Raw genomic sequence first — 21090 nt, forward strand, 5'->3', positions numbered from 1 at the left:
ATTCTTAGCTTGGTCAGACACCACTTGATATGGCCTTCAATTAACCATTAATAAATTAAGTCAGCTCTCCATTAGCCAGTATAATGAGGGATGGGAGTACCTAGTAAACGGAAAAACTCTGAGCACGCAACCCCAGCTGCAGAGATGCAAAAGCCCAGAGGCTGCCCAGTATCTTTGCACTGTACTTCACAGTGCTCCTGGCTCGGGGAGGGCTCTTAACTGGGGTATGGAGCCAGAACTGAGTTAGCCCAGTTTGAAACCCCAGCCCATAAATCTCTCAAGGCAGAAGGGATAGTACGTATAACCTATTACTGGTTCCCCACTTATCTCTGCTGGAAAACCAGTGTTAGCAGCAGCTCCACATCTTGCAGAAGCAGAGCTTCAGCCCAAGCCTCTATGCTGTAGTCCCCGGTCGGCTCAAAAAAGTATCTAAACCTGGCTTACCAGTACCCACAGCATATGGGTCACAATACAGGGACACCGACGGCAGCTCTGAAAAAAGCTGGCAAAAGTTCAGCACGTCTATTAGCTCAGGGTCTGAGCCACACAAAAATAGATATATTAATCCCAGGTCTGTGCCTGGGATTTCTGCATGGATAACTTGTAACCTGAATAGTCTGCCCACAGAAAATAAAGCGTTAGCTGTTTTGGTGCCTGCAAAGGCACCAAAAAGAGGTTCAGAGGTCAAAAATCAACTTATCTTGATTACAAAGGCTATCTGCAATATCCCTCATACAGCGTTTGAAATCCTTTCCTCTGAAGCTTTGCCATGGGTATTCCTCTTCTCTTGCCAGTATCCTCAGGCAGTCCCCAAGAGCCACTCTGCCAAGAGTATAAAGATGATACTTGGAAGGAAATCCGATCTGGTTCTCTACACTCTCCAACATATACAAGTAATATACCTACTTCTGTAAGTATATATATAAGCATGACTGTCCATATAGACACAGCATTTCATAAACATAAAGCATTACGGACCACCCTGAACCATAACTCTGAGCTCTGATAAATAAGTAACAGCCTCCCCACAAAAGGGACTTCCAACATAGAGGCAACAGCTTTCAATAAATTCCAGAGAATTTCATTCATGAATTTTACCTGTCAGAAAACCAAGTTTTGCTGCTCATCTGCAGCAAAACTTTAGGTGCCCAGATTTAAAACCAACAGGCAGATGCAGCTGCTCACAGCTGATAAGATGCCTGCTACTGGCATCTATTTATATCCATCATCCAGAGTAACAAATTCATGTACTTTAAACAGCTGAAGCAACTAATAGATAAAATATGGAAATGCAAAGATGGGACTAGAAGCCACCTCGTTTAGTGTATAAAACACTTCCCCCATAAGTAAAGGGAGAACACATTCGGGTGAAGGTAATAAAAGATCCCCAGTCTCTCCGAAGAACAGCTGCCAAAACAGAGATTCTCCGAAAAAATAACCTCCAGGTCAGTACCTGGCAGCAACTCCTGACAGCACCATGTTGGTTTTCATCTAAATGCTGGGGTGAACACCTCTGCCAAGGCAGTTAATGCCTTTTGACTGTTTTGCATAAAAGCAGTTTATGCTGCTCACTGTTGCTCAGGAGCAAAGGCAAGGCAGGATGAAGTATGGGAGCATGGTTTTAGTGTTCGCGATCAACATCACGCAATGCTTGATTTGTGGGGCTGTAATACCTAGGTGGAAACACAAATTTCAGGTCCAAGGATGGAGCTCTACAATAATAACTAAGAGGTCCTATGGGGTTAGGGGCAAGAGAGAGAGAATATGAGATAAAGTAGAGGAGGACAGGACAGAAGCACGCTTCCACCTATGCTAGCATGGCCCAGAGATGAGATTGCTCCTGGACATGATATCCACCCCAACTGAGCTTGAAAACCCCAGCATAAGAGGACATTTACAACTTGCAGGTACAGTTACTATACTACACAGAGAAACTAGTTGTAGAAGAAACTATAGCTTTTCCTACTACTCATTTGCAATACAATGTTATGTAGCGCTCAATCAAGTATCAAAAGTATATTACAGAGGGGGTTTAATAGCATCAGGGTACAGTTTCACAACCAGCATAACTCCCTGCTCGCGGTTACTCCCAAAAAAGATCCAACTAAGAACTAATACACCTAAAAAAAAGTTTTATCAGTCAATCAGATGTATGAGCTGACCCAAGTTACCCAACAAGCTGCCTAACTGCAGAAACTGAAGCAAGACAAATGCCACAACTGTGGCAGATGAGGGCAACACTGACCTTTCCAGGAGAAGCATGGTCTTAGATCACCTTTCACAGTATCTTTATTATACAGTCTAAAGCAGACGGCAGGAGATAGAGGAGTTACCCATAACCATACAACATAGAGGCTGGCTACTGCCAGAACGTCCTAGTCCATTAGATCATATTCTCCCGAAGCTACTTGTTTTTTGAGAAAATTCTGTTCTCGGGCATGCATTTAATCAACCTTTAGTCAAATGCGAATGCTGCGTGTATATGTTATCTGAGGGCAGGCAATAGTCTTAAATTAAGAAACACTATACTCATGAGCTGCTAGTTATTTCCTTCTAGACTTTTTAACTGCAAAACGTTAACAAACTTGGAACGTGTTTTAGGATTGAAAACCCTGAACCAGAGTGAAACACAAGCAATATTTTCAAAAGCTCTCTAGTGTGCCTCCCTGTTTCTACTACTGTGTCCCTCTGCTGCCAAAAAATCTTAAGCTTTATTTCAAATAGAAGCAAATACCATTTTCAGATACCCCTTCCTCTACGTCTCTCCTATCCTTCTACAGACAGAATAAGAATCAAGTATCACAGCTGGAAAAGTGTAATATACAGCCAAAAAATGATAACCAGATTGGGACGGGGGAGAGAAGCAAGGGGATGTATTGGTATCAAGTGTTACAGCTCTGGAATAAGACTAAAGGAGAGGATTTCACAGTGACAAATCTGCAATAGCCAGCAGCTGGCCTTGAGGCATATACTGCACAGCTCCATGCGATTACAAAGGGCATCCCTCATGTTGCACCCAAATTTGACTCTGTCCCATACTACCCTGATGCTCCTAGCCTTCACGGTAAATTGGACATCAAACACCTACTCAGGAATCCAAGGTTAAAGAGAAAGGTAATTACGTTAAAGAGATTAATTCTACTTCCTGTCATGCTTCCTGTGCTATGTTTGTTTTACAGTTTCTCATTTTGATTTTGTGTTCCAGATCTGGGTTACGGCAAGCCTACAGCAACTCCAGTTGCTATGCATAATGTAAAATAAATTATAAACAGCCCCAGGTCTAAGAATCCAGTGCTCTACATACATAGACAATGCACACACCAATACTATATGCATGATGGTTGGCACAAAAATTCATGCAGAAACTGTCTCAAGACACTGACCAAGGTAATTTCAAGTATGAAGTGTGCCAGATGCAACAGAGTGACTGTGACAAGGCTTACATACAAAAGCAAACGTGGAGTACCTGAGACTGCTAAGCCCTGCAACCAGGCTCTGATACTTTTCGCAGTCAAACTCTCACAAGCGTTTACCAATAAGTAAAATCTCCTCATCCCAGAGGAGCAGTAATACAGCACATCTGAGTCTTTTAACTAGCAGCCACACAGTTTATAGGGCAGCAGCTCTGCCAGGTGAGGTGAAATGCTCTTCTGTAGCGCTGAGCTAGCATAGAAAAACATTTTGTCTCAGCTGGAAATTGTAGGTGAACCCAACCAATGTTCTCAATACTCTAGACAATAGTTCAGATATTTTTAATCATAGATTTTAACTATGGATATGGCCATCAAAATTCCCTTCCTCTCATTCCTCACACATAGAGTATGTTGATTTAATTACATACCTGTAATTTCAGTTTACATTTTACAAGAGGCAAAAGGCAGAGAGAGTCCAGTAAATGACACTTGAGATAAGAGGATGAGTAACCGGAGAGCACAACGTTCATCCTTTGCATATAGACCAGCCTATAATAAAGGGCTTAAAAATCCACTTGACCAGGACAGGTAGGAATCTTTGGCAAAAGCTAAAATAAAATACATTTTCCAGATGTTAAGGTTATAAAGATAACTTGCAAAGTACAAATCAGTGAAGAGCTGTCCTCCCAAATCCTCAGATAGCTTCAGTATCCTGCTCAGCTCAGAGGTTTTTTCCAAGCTGCAGCAGTTGAGGCTGAACAAAGCCTTGTCCTTTCTCACCAACACAGGCACAGCGACGAAGCAGCGGGCAGGAGGGGAACCGAAGCAAACGAGGTCAGTCCCACGTTACCCTGCCTGGCAAAGCGCTGCACAAAACACAGGCACTATTCACTAAGGAAAAGGTGAAATAAAACACAAACATCTAGCAAACAGAAGGAAGGTTAGAACTGCATCTTCCTCCAGCTGCCTATATGTAAATAGCAGCCAGGAGGCTTTAGGGTGAGATAAGAAAATTTTGAACGTGGGTTTCTGCAGAGGCGACTGGCAAGCTTGCTACTCTGGCTACTGTTTGGATAAGAAAGGAAGAGGAAAAGATGATGGTACCAAAAGAAAAGCACAGCAGGGAAAGATTGTGGGGAAGAACGAATGGACATAGGGGAGAGGTAAGCAGTGGAAGGAAAGGAGGAGACAGATATGAGTCCCAGATAATGCTAGGAAAATACTGAAAACAAAATCTGCACACTTTAATTTCAACCAGGGACAACTGGGGCGAAAGAGGAATAAAAGAAACCAAACCAAGGAATTAAAAATAATAACCACCTGAAGAGAAGTCAAATTATCCAGCAAATTTTCCTGGTGTTAGTATACTAATTCATTTGATCAGTATTTTGCTGCAAAATTCTTAAGTTCTCTAAGTGACCGAGCTCTATATGTCAAAGGTATTATTTAACAGATACCAAGAAAGGTAGAATAATACATTTGACAAATTTGTTTTACTTCTGTTCAAACTACCTCTATCATTAATTGGGATGCTATTTAAATGTATTAAACAAAAAGTTAATTGGCAATCTGTTACAAGGGTTTGATACAAAATTCTGTAGCACAGAATTATTTCATTCCTGTAATCCACAGCAGGCATGTCAGTAAGATGTTCTTCAGCCTCCCTGGTTGCTGGATACAGTCTCATTGTCCGCTGATGTTCCTCGTACTGCAATTTTTTGTCCACAAATATCGTGCGTGTGTAACGTTAATTCCTAGATTCAAAGAAACTGGAGGCATGGAGCATGATGGACTGCCCATAGCCAACGCTTCCTGTGCTATGTTACAAACTCCTCAGGATCCACGATGCTTTACTGCAGAAGAAACTACGAAAGAGTCAAACAAATTCACTGACAGGGAAGTACTGACCGAGTCCAGTGGAAGAAAGCACCACTGTCATTTTGGCATTCCTTCATTTTTGCTGGATTTTCAAATCCAGCTTAAGACTCAGGTGAGATATTTCAGAAAGACCACACATTCAGAAAGCTGGGGTTTGAATAAATAGCTGAAGCAGAACAGATTTTGGTGTTTACGTTTTGCTTTTAGCATTTATATTTTATATAATATAAAGGATAAGTCGGCCTCGATGGTGTTTCAGGCTGTTGCAGAATAAAGACAATCTGGCATTCATGCAGAAAGAGAATATGAGAACCAGACTACTTAATCAAAACATAGGGCTAAAGGTGGAAATCTTCAGGATTTCCATACCATTCACGGCATTCTGACTCTCTAGAACAATCCAGGCAGCCTTACGCTAGTCATTTGTGTCAGCAGGAGTCAACTTACAGAACAGCCGAAAAAGCACGGCAAGAGAACCATACGTACCAGGCAGGACTACTGGATTACAGTAGCCACCACCTTGCTGCCAATTTCTGAAATCATGAGATACTTCTAGATATGATAAAGAAAAAAGTCACCTGTGGTGATTAACAATACTAACCACAGCACATTCAGGCAGATCCTGGAACCCATAAAAAGCCTAAGTGACAGCGCATAGCAGAGCTCAGAACTGCTATTTTGCAGCTCTGAATCTAAAATGAGAGAGGCATTAAAATTTTTTCCAGGGATGCTTTAACCAAAGACCAGACGAAAAGAAGCTGAGAAGCTACCAGAAGCATGCAGCCTATACTACTACTACTGAAAAAAAAAGTCAGTCCAAATCTCATCAGGAAGATTCAGGATTTCAAAAGAAAAACAGAAAAGGTCGATCTTGGTAGGGAGTAAAACAAGGAGTTATTTCAGAGACCAAATTGAATCTAAACATACCTGTGTTGCAAACTGGAAGATCTTTTTTCAGAAGTTGAAACCTGTCAGGAGTACCCAGAAAAACTTTTGATGACCTCTGAAATTAGCATAACAAAACCTCACAGAGTGGAAGAGAAAGACTGGGGATTTCATCTCGTGCAAACTCAGAAATAAGTAAGAGTGTATTCATCTCCATACAGAAGGCAGTATCTAAATCAAAACAGCAGGATAACAGAAGAGATATACAGCCCAAGCCTTGATGCTGATGCTGCTTCAGCTCCCTCGAATTCCCCACGTCAGGGCAGATGCCCCCCCTGCCCCCATCCCTTGTGAATGGAAACATGAAACTGAGCATCTATTAGAAAGCTAATCCCAAACTACAGCATCCTTCTGTTTCCCAACGGACTTCTCTCTTTTTCTTCCTTACCATACTACTTTCTCTCAACTCCATCTGATACAGTTACGGCAAAAAGAAGCTGCTCCAGTCATGTATTTTTGAAAATCTTTTTTTTTTTTTTTTTCCAGTTCTGCAGCCAACCAATTTCAAACCAAAAAATCTGCAAAACCCTAAGTCCTACATATTATTTCATATGACTAAAAATCACAAGTAATAAGGGGTCTACAACATGTGCATTCACCTAGGGAATCCCTAGAGAGCTTTAGGTACAGAAATGCTATAGCCTTTACAACTAATTCAAGAACTGGGATGGTATATCATATATGTGTAATATATTTATATTATTATTTATATTATTTTATATACATCTATACACGCACGCACCTTTCTGATGCACTAATTACAAATTTCTCTTGTAACACCCCAGTGGCTGAACAGCTAACATATGAGCATTTTGGAAGTGGCTTGCACAACAGGAAAAAGCAGCCTCACAGCAGGAAAACTCCAGCAGGGAGACAACAATCCAACAACGAACAGGACATGCAGCATCAATGAAAACTGAACTCTTAAGAGGTTACGACAGATGCAAAAGCCCTTGGTGGTAGCGTGGAAAGATGTATTTGCCTAATAAGTTCTGGAACAGATAGAAGGCTATTAATATCTTGGAGTAGAAATATTTCAGTCCAATGTTTTGAAAGAAAGAATCCGCAATCATGTCTCAAGCATAGCACAGCTGTTCAAAAGCACCCAAAACAGATTTTCACATATGACCTTAAACAAATCAGAATACCACCTGCAGAAGTACCGTTGGTGTAATTCCCCTGCCTGTAAGCTCCTGGCACATTGGTTCTAGGAGCACCACTTCCTGCAGCAGAGCAAAAAGGGGCAACCTCCAACTTCGGTTAATGAGATCTGCAAAACTGCTGAGTTCTTTCTTCCCCACCAAAAAAACTCTAACAACATTTATATTCTATAAATGATGATGTACAAAAGATTTGAGTTTCTTTTTTGGAAAGACACAAAACTTATAAACCATATGGCTGACTAAAATTTAGTTGATGAGGATCAGGGAAAAACAAAAAAATGCCAGGAGTGTGAAAACAGCAAGCACTTGAAGTAGCTGTACCAGGGCTTTAGCAAAAAACTCGCAAAAACATTTTCCCTCTCCCAACAAGTATACATTTACGGAATGTTCCAATTGGAAAAACATCTGAATTTAAATACTAAAGTCATCAACTTCGCTAACCATTACTTCCAGAAGAGAAATCCACACACCTACCAAACCAGGGCAGGTATACAGATCTCCTAAACCCTAGAACAGTGGTCATCAATCAAAACAACCCCTCCAGTAAAAAAAGATAGGCTTAAGCCTTTCAGCATAAACTGAAAATTCTCCTGATCCCTTGCAAATCTACAGTTATCTTGCGTGAAAAGTAATAAATCACAACAAAATAAATATTTTCTGTGTAATTTTATAGTGCTATCATTTTGATTTTTCTGCTTTGTACTTGCATTGCAGCCACTCCAGCAGCCCCCAACGTCACATTTCAACCCTGGGCCTCTTCAGTAAGATCCTCAATTCCACAGATTTGTTATTAAAAGATACCTTATTCAGAAGGCTGTGTGACACCATGCTAGTAATACCATGAGTAGGTAACCAGTGCAAATGGGGACCGCTATAATCACACTAAAAACAGACTTTCCTGCTAACTTCAGCACCGCAGCCAGGAAACCTGGCAAGTCAGACTGCTGCAAAGAAATTCCATTTCTCCTGTGATGTAGTACTAAGATGAAGTCTAAAGAAGTATATACAAGAGAAATGACTTAAGCTAGAGCACGTATTATCCATTCATTCCTTACCTTTCCCTTTAAGTTGCAGAGTTACATCACCCCTTGAAACACTGCCATAAGCAAGAGCTGCATATGAATCTTCCTTTCCTGAGGTGCTTTGGGGAAGCAAGGAGCATGCACTCAAGTGAGCATTCGTGCCTCAGCCAGCTTGAGGACAAGGCTCTGCACCAAAGTCCTTAAGACCTTCTCATGGCTGCTGATCTCATCCAAGGAACTGAAAGAGCATCTCAGCAGGACACTGCCAGCCTCCTTTTCAGTTCCCTCCCCCTGACTGCCAGTCTCTGGCAAGTGAAATGTCAAGAACCAGGCAGGGGCGGTGTTTGGAGAAGGAGGGATAAGAAATTCTCACCATCCATCAACCTCAAAACCTATTCAGCCCACAACTTGAATGGAACTGGCATTTCATTCTCCATGGTAACAAGGGATGGAAGGAGGATGGAAAAAGAGAGGGAGACAGGGCAGATCAAGGAAAAACTGATGCTGAAGAAGCAGGGAGAGCTGTAAACTTTGCAACTTCTCTTTGCTCTGCAAGTTGCACGTAGAAGAGGGAAAAGCCCCTTCCTTGCTTGCACAGCCCATGAGACAAGCTGCCTCACAATCAGGACGAGGTGCCCTTTCTGCGAGCAGTGTAGTGATGTGGGGGGAAGGAAAGCCCTTATTCTGCAAGGGTGCTCCCAAGAGGAAAGACAAATGCCTCCTGAACACAGGGAATTAGGGAAAGCTGCAGATTATGGGAAATTGCCCCACAGTAAACAGAACTGCCTCAAAGGGAAAAGATAACCGCTATTCCCTGTACAGTGCTTCATTTTTGCAGGTTGAAGCCACTGATGCTGGCCTCAGTCTGTGTGCCAGCACTGACTACAAACAGCAGTGGAGAATTAGCATCAGCCCTGTTTGCCTGCCCTGCATCTCACATGGAGGTAAACATTTGAATGTTACTTCTGCTAAGCTGAATCATTTAGAAACACAGAGATATGGGGCTATTTCTTCTTTTCCAAGGAGCACTGAAACGAAGCACAGGAGCAGCTACAAACTTAAAATTCAGGCAGCACCTTTGCCAAGCTCAGGGGAGCCCCATGTAATTCAGTACTTATTAACATTTCAGGCCTGGCCATCTTCTGAACTTTTTTCTGCTATTTTACATTCATAACTTGAGCTGTCACAGGCAGGACGTGCACAACAGGGAAATTACGTTTGGATTCATGCACATTTGTGTTCCAAGCTGGCCCCATGCAGCTCCTGAAAGAGTCTCCAGCTAAAGCACTTAGGCAAGATAACCAAACAAAGGACTGAAAAGCTCTGCAAATCCTGGCTGCTGCCACTGCCATCTTATTTCTTTCCGAATTCTTTACACAGATTCTTTCCTGAAGGACACATTTAAATCTCCCTCCCCCACCCAAATGCACCACCTTTCAATTCCTAGTTTGTTCTCCCTTTTTGTATTGTGTACGGGACTTACTGGTGTGTGGTATTTCTTTGTGGCCCTGTCTATACAGTGAGCTTTCTGTTAAAGGTGACATGCAGAGCTGTTTTGAGTTCTCCCAAAAGTCCTCATGTGTCAGCATGCATGTTTAAAAGATCATTACTCTTTTTTAAACTATCAATATTCTTTTTCTTTGCTGTTCTTATTTGAATTTTCCACATTCAGCTTTCAGATTCTTACGTAAGTTTTTATTTACCAGTCGTGACATCACAACCCACATATGATCTGCAAAAACATCTTCCACAATTTCACACAGCTTTGAAACGGTTGGTGGATAAACCCTGAAGCTGAGTGGAAAAGGACATTTATTAGCAGGCCATGCGGGCTGTGACGTCACAACTGGAACATAACAACTTACATAAGAATCTGAAAGCTGAATGTCCAAAATTGTCACATATCTGAGAAAACATGTTCAGTTTTCTCCTTTGTCTTCCATGACTCAGGATCTTGGAACAACCAAATGGCACCTCGGAGGAAAGGAGCCTTTTCTCCGAGGAGGCCACTTCTACTCTTCTCCGACTCATCTTCCTGATGACAGTGCTTTTCCCTAGGGAAAGCAGGGGCACATTTACCTTCTGAAATGTACTCAAGGTGCGTGGTCTACAAGCACTCTCTTTCCTTCCTGAGTAAATTGGGAAGGAAAAGAGAAATGAGATCGTCCCACGCTCGCTCTCCCAGTCATAGCCTGCCAGCTGAACTGCGAGCAACACAGATCAGCCGAAAGATGTCAAGTCTCCTGCAAATCTAAATAAGCAGATAAATGCTGTGAAATGTATCCAGACAATCAGAGGAATTCAATTCTTTTCACTTACTTTTGAAGGTACTTCAGAATTCCAAGGAGACATTTCCATCCTCCTTTTAAAACATATTCTACCCACGTGTGTTAAGATGAGGGTATTTATAATAAAAATTTTTACATTTTTTCATAGAAAAACCTCAGTACTTTGTTATTTTGCTTTGTTATGGTGGCACAAAAAGAAAAAGATATTTTTGCCACTTCTCACAAAGCAGGATCATCATCTCTGTACTTGCTGTTCACTGACTTTCACCTTGATCCTCTTGAAGGTTTGAAAGCATTATTGTTTATCTGTAGCTTAGGGAAGGGATTTTCTTTCTCTCTGAAGTTGATTCTAATGCACTTCAAAGACTTGCCACCTACTAATATCATCCACTTGTCATGCCGTGATCCAAAAGTTCCACCGATGGAAAAGGAGAGCTTTCCCAAATCCATTCCAGCAGCATACTTTAGGCAAAGGGATGATAGTACCAATGTTTCCAATATTCAGCAGTATGCCCAAAAGCATTCAAAGAGCAAAGAGCCATACCAACCGAATCGCCCTGTTGTACAATTTCCTACAGCCAACAGAAAAGGAACGTGGATGTGTCTCACCAACGAGATACATGTTTTGGAAGAGAATCTACTGTGAATAGGCTAAAGCTAGCATTACCAAGGCACCCCGCAGAGAGGTACTGAAGTGAGGAGAGAAGCATGCCCACACAGACTCAAGGTCTCATCCAGCTTCCCAAAACAGAATAAACAGTACAGTACAGCCAGCATTCAAAGGGCTGCCCGCCATGTGTGCCTGTCACACAATTAGAAAAGCTGGAATACAGCAATAGCTTCAGGCTGGCTGAGAATGAAGCTGACTTTGGTTCTGATCGAGCTTGGTGGTCTCCACACAGTTCTCACATTACAAAAGCTACCATCTCAACCGGCCGTATTCTTCACGGACGTGAACCAGCGGTGAGCCGCCTTAGTGGGACAGCACTGACAACGGCACATCACAACACGCTGTATTGCACCTGCTCTGTGAATAAACAGAATTTCAGTTGCCACAAATAAATTCACTTCAGTTTTTTTTGAGTAAACGCCCACTCTGAAAATCTTTCCATGCCTACCAGCATGGAACAACTGTGAAGCGACTACACTCTAGCAGCACTTTGATTTAGCAGCAGAACATTTTACTACAACTATTCCCTAAAGTACCACAGTGAAATTGGGAGATCGGCAGTCCTGCTCTGCATTAAGGAAAGAAAATACAAACTTAGAAAATATGCTAAGTTTTGAGTTAAGCATCCATCCCACCAATACAGAGGCTGACCCAGAATTTAGAGCTTTCGAGAGAAGATGTCTTGAGAGATGTTTTAACATAATAGGGAAATACCCCAGAGCCCCAGGCTGACTCACTTGGCATGTGAAAACAGTGGAAATCAAATACTCTCCTGCTCATGAGCTTGAGGGCAAGGAAGAGCTGAGTTGATCAGATATGCCATATCCAAAGGTACTTACAGAAGGTGATACTATGCAATAAATTAACACAACAGGAAAAAAGCTAGCCAGGAGCCAGCGCGGTGGAGGGACTGGTAGAGCAGCCATGCCCAAAAGCCACAGGAGTCATGGTTTATTAAGATGCAGTTTTGGTCCTCAATGCCCTCTTATTTTGTATAAGCCAGAACCCTGAAGTCCCAGAACAAATGACACCACAGAAGGAAAGAGGACATTTATCAAGTCGATAGGGCAAAGGACTCACAAGTTTGGGAATCTCCAACCCAGGTCTATAGCTACCTCAAAGAACAGCATGGGAAAAAAGGAAACCTCTCTAAGCTTCAACATGTCCAAAGCTAGATTCCTAAATCTTTCTTTATTTTTTTCTTTTTTTTCTTTTTTCCTTAAAAAAAAGGATTTTGTACTTCTGGGATTAAAGAACACACTAACTTACCACCACCATCTCTAGAATTAATATCTGTTTTGAATCCAGGTTAGCAATCAATCAAAATCACAGAACTAATTTACTCAGTCGTTAGGATAACAGTTTTGCAGATTTTGCAAAAAATTCATGCACTATGGGGAAAATAGTTTTTTTTTTTTTTGGTTTGACATTCCCAATTTCACCCCAGCTAGGAGAAAAGTAATTTGTAAGAGACATGGCAAAATAAATTATGAATTTACACTCATAAGCATCATGAAAAACAACCCAGATTTTACCTGGCTGAAATGCAGAAGTGAGAAAGAACAAGCAAAGACGACAGATACTCAATTACAAAAATTCAGAGAATGAAACAAATAAAATGACTAACCAGGATTCTTTCAAAGTATACATTAAAGTGTTTCTAGGAAAAAAAGAGACTAAAACCATTAGAAGGCATGGAAAAACTTCCAAGAAGCCTACATCTCAAAAAATTCAGAGGATAGGATTCTGGAAATCCAAAGCATCTTGACCGAATCTGGACAAACATGGCTCAAACACCTCTGAGCTATTTTCAATAGAAGTCATTTCAAGGTAGGAGCAAACCTGGCCAGAGAGTACACACACTGACTCGACCTGATTACACAACAGGTATGTCATCAATAAAAGAACACACTGTATCACTACATTAGCAGTCATTTTGCCCTTCAGTCCCCCCCACCCCTAAAGGGGAGGGATGGACTGCACGCGTGCAATTTTATCAAGGCATATTCCTCCAGTGATAAGCCAAACAATACTAAATCCATAGCTTGCTAACTTAAAGTGCGCTACAAAATTCATCAAAGCAAACAGGTCAATGGAACTCTCTTCCAAGAAAAAACCCCAAGCCCCACAATATTAGTTTATTAGCTCTTCCATAAGGATAAAGTTCTTCTGAATCTTACTGGACTGAAATTTTAGAACCTCTTGGGGTGAAATCTTTTATTTCTTTTTTAATTAGTCATATTGTTTTATAAACTTCTCATAAATTAGGAACTCATATTCTATACCACCCATTAAACAATCTTTCCATTACTTTAGAAAAAAAAGGAAGAGATGCAAAATCCTGCGCATCATACTGACTGTTTCATGAGAAACAGGGAGGAAATTACTGCAAGAATCCTAACAAGTGGTTTAGCTAATGCTATCTACAACACTACGCACAAAGGCACCTGGATCTGTTACCCAAGGACTTGCAATAGCACTACACATTAATGACATCTGAGGAGGTGAAAGCTGTCAACTAGACTTCAAGTGAAGGAAGAGCTTTTATCAGACTATTAAGGCTTACATATTTTGAACTCTGAAATATCACTTCTGCAGTAAAGTTTTCTGTATTTCACATATGAACATTTCTGTACAAGCTAAATACACATTCCTCTAAACTGAAAAAGTTTACAAGGGCACAATTAGTTGTTTTCACTGAGTACAAATCAGACAGCTGCCTGTAAGTGGAACCAGGAACAAGAGAGGTAAAAGAAATGGTTTTTTTTCTGCGCAGATGTTTTTCCATGATCTAAGGAAAAGTTCTACTTCAAGAAATGAATAAAACCATATCCGAATCTACATGGCTTTAATGTGTAAATTCACATGTGAATGATTGGTTTCTTTTTTCTCCAGTTTCCTCTTGTTTTTCCCCATTTCATATAAGATTAAAACAGCTACAAAGGTTCTGCTGGGCAAATTAAGCACACAGCGATACCTCTGCAAAATAAAAGCCATCCTTTAACAGGCAGCAGAGGGGTCAATGTGAATGAATATCAGCCAATAACTTCTATTAATAACCACACTGAAGGGAAAAATGCAATCAAACTCTTTCCAGTAGGTCAGCTGACCAACAAGTTGCCTGTGCCACGATTCCTAAGACATCAAGGTAGTAACATAAGGAAGAATCATAAATTACACGTTTTTTGTTCACCCCTACTCCCAAGGTACCAAAGCAACGGAAGAAGCAGCTGAGGCACTGATGACGATGCGACCTCGGAGGCCTCGGGCACCAACAAACGCATAACTTCTGCAACTTTCCAGGCAACCTAAGTTCCCAGCTGGTCAATTCTCTTCCCTAGTGTAATAAGATGTAACATGAATTCAGCTTACAGTATGATGCCATATTTTGGCTGGAAGGCATAAGACATGTGATTTAACAACGTGTCAGACTGGAGCGTGGCACCTGTGTCTTGCTCTCCTCCTGCTTCATTTCTGCCAGGGCCACGCGGCACCTGCACCCTGGAGCTGGGCAGCACGACCTGCGGCGGCTCTTCCTGGGCAGAGCCGCAGGGCAGCCCCAAACCTGGCCGCAGCCCTCCGGCACTGCAATAGCGAGGAGGGGGGCCGCAAAAGCATGCTTCAAAATGCTACTAAATGCTTCAGTGAAAAGGATTAGTCCCTGAAAGAAAACGTTTAACACCGATTTCAATCTCTCACGTTATCTCCTCCTACTTGTCCGAGTTGATATAAAAAGGTGGGCATATATTGAATTTCAGAAACCTGCTTGAAATGACCACACCACAGACAGCAGCTTCAACATCTGCTACAAAAAAGACACATTAGGGAAGGCTCGTGTCTCCTGTAAAATGCTTTAAAAACCCCACTCTGCTGCAGCGAGGACTCTAATCAAACACTTGCATTTGCACAAGGTATCTCACAGACAAACACAGGTAATGTGACATGTAATGAAAGGGGATAAAGCCCTGCTCCCCAGAAAATAAAAATCAGACAGCTGATTTTACCGGGGGAAAAAAAGGAAGTCGAAGCTCTCACTAATGGCTTTTGTAAGTGTCTGATTTCTAATGCTAAAAGCTTCCTGCACTTAGGTTATGAACTTGGAAAGGGTAATTATAAAACAAAGATATGTTACAAATATTGCCTCACAGGCACGTTAACTTTGGCCTTCTCTATGAGCATAATTTGTACACTGAAGTTTTCTGCATTTCAAAATTTCACGATCTTTTGGAGAAGAGGATTTTTTGGAGCAGTAAAGGAGACATGTTGCTGAAAGGGTCTTATATTTTCCTGGCTGACCTTGTGTTCATCGCCTCCCCACACAAACGAATGCCAAAATACCAGAGCCTTTCTTCTGTGCTGCATTTTCTCTTCCACCTCCAAGTTTTTCCCCCCACTCCCAAATTTTCTGTGACTGCTTGGAAAAAAACCTGCTATATTCCTACCCCCTCTCTATCCATTCCTCTGTAAAACAGTTAATCTTGAAAATACAGTCCTGTCACCTTCCTTTTGCAGGTTTCTGCCACTGCTGTCACTATGGAAACAATCAGAGCATCAAATATGTCACTAAGCATGATTTATAAAATATGAAAGCAAAGGTAAAGACTCTGCCTAAAAAACAATCAAGACAAAATTAGCCTGTTCGCATGGAAACACTGGGTTTAAAAGATTTTCAGTTTGCATGAATTCCAAGGGCAATGCTGCAGCCAGCCACGGCCAAGGAGAGAGCTGCCAGAGCAGCATCACACGTGAAGCCAGACAGCCAAAAGCTGCAACTATCTGCCAGAGCAAAGCGTTTAAGTCATCCCTTTTGCATTTCAAACACAAAAGTACAGGCCCTAAAGAAAAGTAAGCCAGTATATCCCGGATGTCCCCAAAACATTAAGCCAATACAAGCAACACTGCTTGTAAGATGTAGAGAAAATGGCATTTCTTTCTTTGATATTTAAAAACAGTTAAATTAAGGAAGGCCACTATAGGTTGCATTGCCTATATCTCAACAGCACATGCAATCATCTGCCCCTCTCCCCTTTCTGTTCAGCATTCATTTCCACATCAGAAGCAAAGTCAGAGCCAATTATTCTTAAGCTTCCCGAGCAAACGACGACTTTAAAAAAAATTCTTAGAGAAACATCAGCTGTAGAGCTTGGTTGGACAGCTAGTGCGTTGGGGCTTCAGCAATGCAAAAAGAGAGTGCTTATTATTGCTGTAAGACAAGGTTCATCCAAGCCCTTTATGTGCAGAAGGAGTAGTTTTCCCCCTCTCCCGAAGCTCTCCACATACTTCACTTTGACATGCTGACTCAATTATAGCACACGGGAACCTCCAGGGAACAAACACAGATTTTTCAGACAACTCCCTCTTCGCCACACACATTCTTTGTGTGCTTTCTTAGAAACTCATTCCACTGAATGTTTTGCCTTTCATCACCCCATTATTCTCTCTTTCTCTTCCCTAACTACAATACGGTGATGTACCCCCTGATGTAACTGCTTTTCCTCACCTATACCTGCTCAGCAAGTAAGCCACTGTTCTACCTCAAATTCAGTTGCTGAGGCTAAGATAGAGAAAGCGAGAGGAAGGTGCAGCACAAGTCGGCTTAAGAGAAAACGGCCAGAGAACAGCTCAAACACGAATGAGAGCCTCAGGGTACTAGGAAAGGGCAGGAACAGCATGCAGCTGTGAGGATACTTTAAAATGAGGTGCATTTGTTAAATACATCAGGGAGCCAAAAGAGTAAACATGCACTTTCCTTAATAAAAACAAGGGTATGCAGTAAGCTCCGGGTGCAATTTCAGACAGGGAGACAGTTTACCAACCGGTGAGCGCTGGACAGGCAGGCCTGCACAGCACTGCTTGCTGCCCTTAGCGCTTGGCTGAAGTACTTTTGCATATTTGCTGCCTTCAGTATTATGCGTAGATAGAGCAAGTTCCTGCTTCCTTACATTCAGATCCTCCCAAGTGGCTCAGTAAAAGAAATAGTCCACAGGATTCTTGACTTTAAAATGATTTTTTTAACCGGATATTTTACAGAGAGTTGAAAATTTGTCAGATCATTTTCTTTTTGTCGCAGGACAGGCCACTTTGGCAGGAGCTCAGGTACTCCAAGATGAAGACACTCCTTCAGTCACTTGAAACATATGCTTCTGATTCCCCGTTTCTAAAAAATGAAATTACATGCTTTGGCGGAGTTTCCCCTATTAGGCTGCAGGAGTCAGGCTGGATAAATATAGAAGGGAACTGCAAGGAGAAAGTGACTGAAGGATTTGTATTCTGCATTATCAACACAGTAAGGAAAAATAAAAGAAATTATACATTACAGGACTGAGAGGAAAAGTAGGACAGAGGATAAAGTAAGCTGAATTAACAACAGCCTCTGTGGGAGCTCCGCTTCCACGCCAAACTATCTTCCAGGGTAAATTTCAATACATTGTTTCCCTGGTGGTTAATGATAGCATTAGTTCCCAATATCAGGAAATTTAATCACAGTATGAAAGATATTGATTCAGAGTAAGGAGTTCATCATGCTCAGATACTGGACATTTTGAAACAAGTCACTCCAACCTTTTTAAAGAGTTGCAAGAAACCCCAAATTAAAATATTCATAGAAACTGGAATTTGATTCACATTATACTACACACATTTATAGTCTCTGTCTTTCTCTTTTTTCTTTATAGCAGTCATAAATAGCCAGTCCCACTGATTCCCATTTATATCTCAGCACTAACAACAGATACAGCGTGACACTGAGCTCCACAGACAAATTCGGGCATAACAAAAAGCACCTGCTAGTGGCTTATGTTTGCTTCCGTTCAGCTCTGTTGAAAAACTCTTTCTTTTTGCACAGATAAAGACATATAAACAAGGAGTTTTTAATTTACCTATGCTAAAGGATTACATATTTCCAAAATATGTTATTTCATATTTGTCACATTTTCCAAAAACAGTTTCAAACTTTTAAACTTAAAATCATATTTCACTGTGCTACCTCTCATCTGCGTAGGTACCTCTGTATCCATCTGTTTCTGTTCTATCCTTGTCAGTTGCTTTAAAGGGACGACAGACCTGCGCTCTGAAGTCCAGGTAACGCTATGGTATCAACACAGTATTTCCAGTATTATCATCTAATCGGGCGTTTCAAGATAATGCAGTACATGTTTGGAGACCTGAGTTACAACAGGCTACTCTAATCAATCTGATGCTAATTACAATGTGAGCGCCAGGAAAGACACCTCTCAGGACTCTGAATAGCTACCATAGTCAGCGTCACAACTCCGACTTGAGAAAAATCTAAGTAACAAACGTTACAAACGTTTGCATTTACAGTACAACTTCCACTGGATCAACTATGGCATTCAGATCAACAGGGGAGATCATCAGCAAAACTCCTTCACATACAAGACATTCAGAAAATATAAAGACCAGCAAACTAAGGTTAATTTACTTCTGAATAAAATACTACACATCATAGTTTAAGGCATCTTAGTTTACTGCCTATTGACTACATATCTTTACGCATTTAATCTCAATTTTTTCCAATGTACTCAGGCAAAGAAATCTTCAGCTTTCAACAAGGCAATCTTCTCCTGCCTCCCCCCTACCCTTCCCCTCAAAAATAGTGCAAGCCTGAAGGTCCGTTTCAAGTGGAAGCGTTTTCTTGCGATTGTAGATATATCCAAAAGTGAAAGTTGATTTACCAGGCTCTGAAATGAGTAATTCATATCAACGGAGGAAAAGGCCCCCAAAAGGTCATTACATCACTACAAATGCCATTTCCTATAGCCCTAAGATTGATTACTTTCAACTTCACTACTTGGATATGACTTTCAATGATCCTCTTAACAGGAAGGATCTCAGAAAAATCAAAACACTAAAATAGTCCAATTTATGGAAGGAAGACCTGGGCAACTGAGGACAAGGTTAATGTTATCAACTTTGTATCTCAGCAGAAGTATTCAGGGCAGAGGAGATGAATGGAGGGAGACTCCCTGAATGGAGTCTCTGAAGCCTGATGCATCAAGTACATAATATTCAGAAATACATATATCCAGAGTTAATTATCTAACACAATATTTGCACATGTAACCAGAAACATTTGACATCACTTTCTTGGTTGCACAAGTTGACCAACAGACATTAAAGGAATGAAGAAACTAAGCATATCTGGACCTTTATGAGACAAAGACTGGTATCAGAGAACTCAGCAGTTTCATTAGAACTTATCAACATGGCAAACCAGTACTAGTCTGGGAAGAAAGGAGTCTGATACTCTGCGAGCCAGTTGAAGGAGACAAGAGAGACTTTTGGGTCTTGCAAATGAAAGGGGATATACAAGAATCAAAAACAGGACTGAAGAGAAGCAAGGGTTCATTACTAGTCTTTCAGTGGTATGGCCCTGTCTAATGGAAAAACGTACCTACAGTCTGAAACAGATATGCATTTAGTCTTTTCAGGTTGTTCTTGCTTAGTATATCCAGAAAATAAAATTGTGTCCATTACCTCTTCCCGCTTTGCTTATCAAATTTGTGAACTAAAATGTCATCTTCTTATTCTGGGTTCTTGGATTAATGGCAATGGAAAAGTAGCAGTAGAGGGTAAGAAACAATGTCTATTTTATTTGCCTTTCATGTTTTCATATGGCATTCCAAACCGGAAGAAACCATTGATACACACACGCAAAGTTCCCAGGTACAAACCACAGACAGAAGGGAGGGAACAAACTACTGCACGCAGTATAATCCAGCCACGCACGTGGCCTAGTGAGGTACTGACTCATTACCTGCAACAGACTGAATTTGCTCCAGACATTCTGATACTCTAAAACAGAGCACCAATAAGGCAGATGATCTTCAAAGGTTTTATTTCTTTTGGCAAATGACAGTGATTCTCAGTCGCACAACAGTCTTCTTGAAAGAAAATAAATGATATCCAAAGCATCCTGCTGATTCTGCGCTGCTCAAGAGCCAACACTCACACTCCACCAGAGCCCAGCAGGCTCTCTGGAAGAGCTGCATGCTACCAGAACAGCAGCAGTCAAAATTTAACATTGGATCCAGGTCCTCAATGCTCACAGTATAGCCTATGTACTTCAAATACTCCTTCACTTTAACACAAGAGATCGCCTGCTTTAGAAAAGGTGAACAAGTAGCCAAGAAGATAGGGAAAAGATTTTATTTACTGTTCTGTAAATACATGAATTCTATATAGGGATTGCATTGACGACACTTGTGTCCCTTTTCTTTGGCATAAACAAACTAGAGCAATTACCCTGCTGACAAACTAGAACCACTAAATCCAAATGAAGTTTGCCATGCATGTACAGAAAAGATAAGACGACAATCACATGACATACATTTATCACATCTTAATACATTTCTGCAAACTTCAGCCGTAAGTATAACATAAGAATTTATATAGAACAAAAAAGAAATGCTGGGAAGCCCAACTCTTCATGACCGCTGGCAAGGGGCTATCCCCATACAGATGAGGAAGGACTGAACTCAGCAATTTTTCAGACCCACGGCAAATTTTTCACGGCAAATTCCACCTCTGCCAGACAATTCCAGGGAAACTGAACAGCAAATTCCACTAACTCAAACTCTGAGGCAGCAGCTCGGCTACTGTGAGTCACTGACAGCTGGGAACAATCCTGCCAGCTTTGGAGAGGCACCAAATTCAAGGCAATATCCACCCCCTTCTACTCCACTCCACAAA

At 41.3% G+C, this 21090-nt stretch overlaps 1 protein-coding gene across 18 annotated transcripts in view; it reads right to left on the bottom strand.

Annotated features, from left to right (window-relative positions):
• NDST2 (N-deacetylase and N-sulfotransferase 2) overlaps positions 1-21090 on the bottom strand; it is a 145596-nt gene that overhangs the window by 91944 nt on the left and 32562 nt on the right. The window contains exon 1 of one of the 18 annotated variants that reach the window (XM_009671231.2): positions 8455-8648. The exons of 16 other annotated variants lie outside the window; for them this stretch is intronic. The gene's annotated coding sequence lies outside the window, so the exon portion shown is untranslated. Of the gene's footprint in view, positions 1-8454; positions 8649-21090 lie in introns of those variants that run through there. One more of the 18 variants, XM_068950421.1, reaches the window with a different exon arrangement.

Source organism: Struthio camelus, chromosome 7 (assembly GCF_040807025.1).
Source record: "Struthio camelus isolate bStrCam1 chromosome 7, bStrCam1.hap1, whole genome shotgun sequence".
Lineage (NCBI taxonomy): Eukaryota > Metazoa > Chordata > Aves > Struthioniformes > Struthionidae > Struthio > Struthio camelus.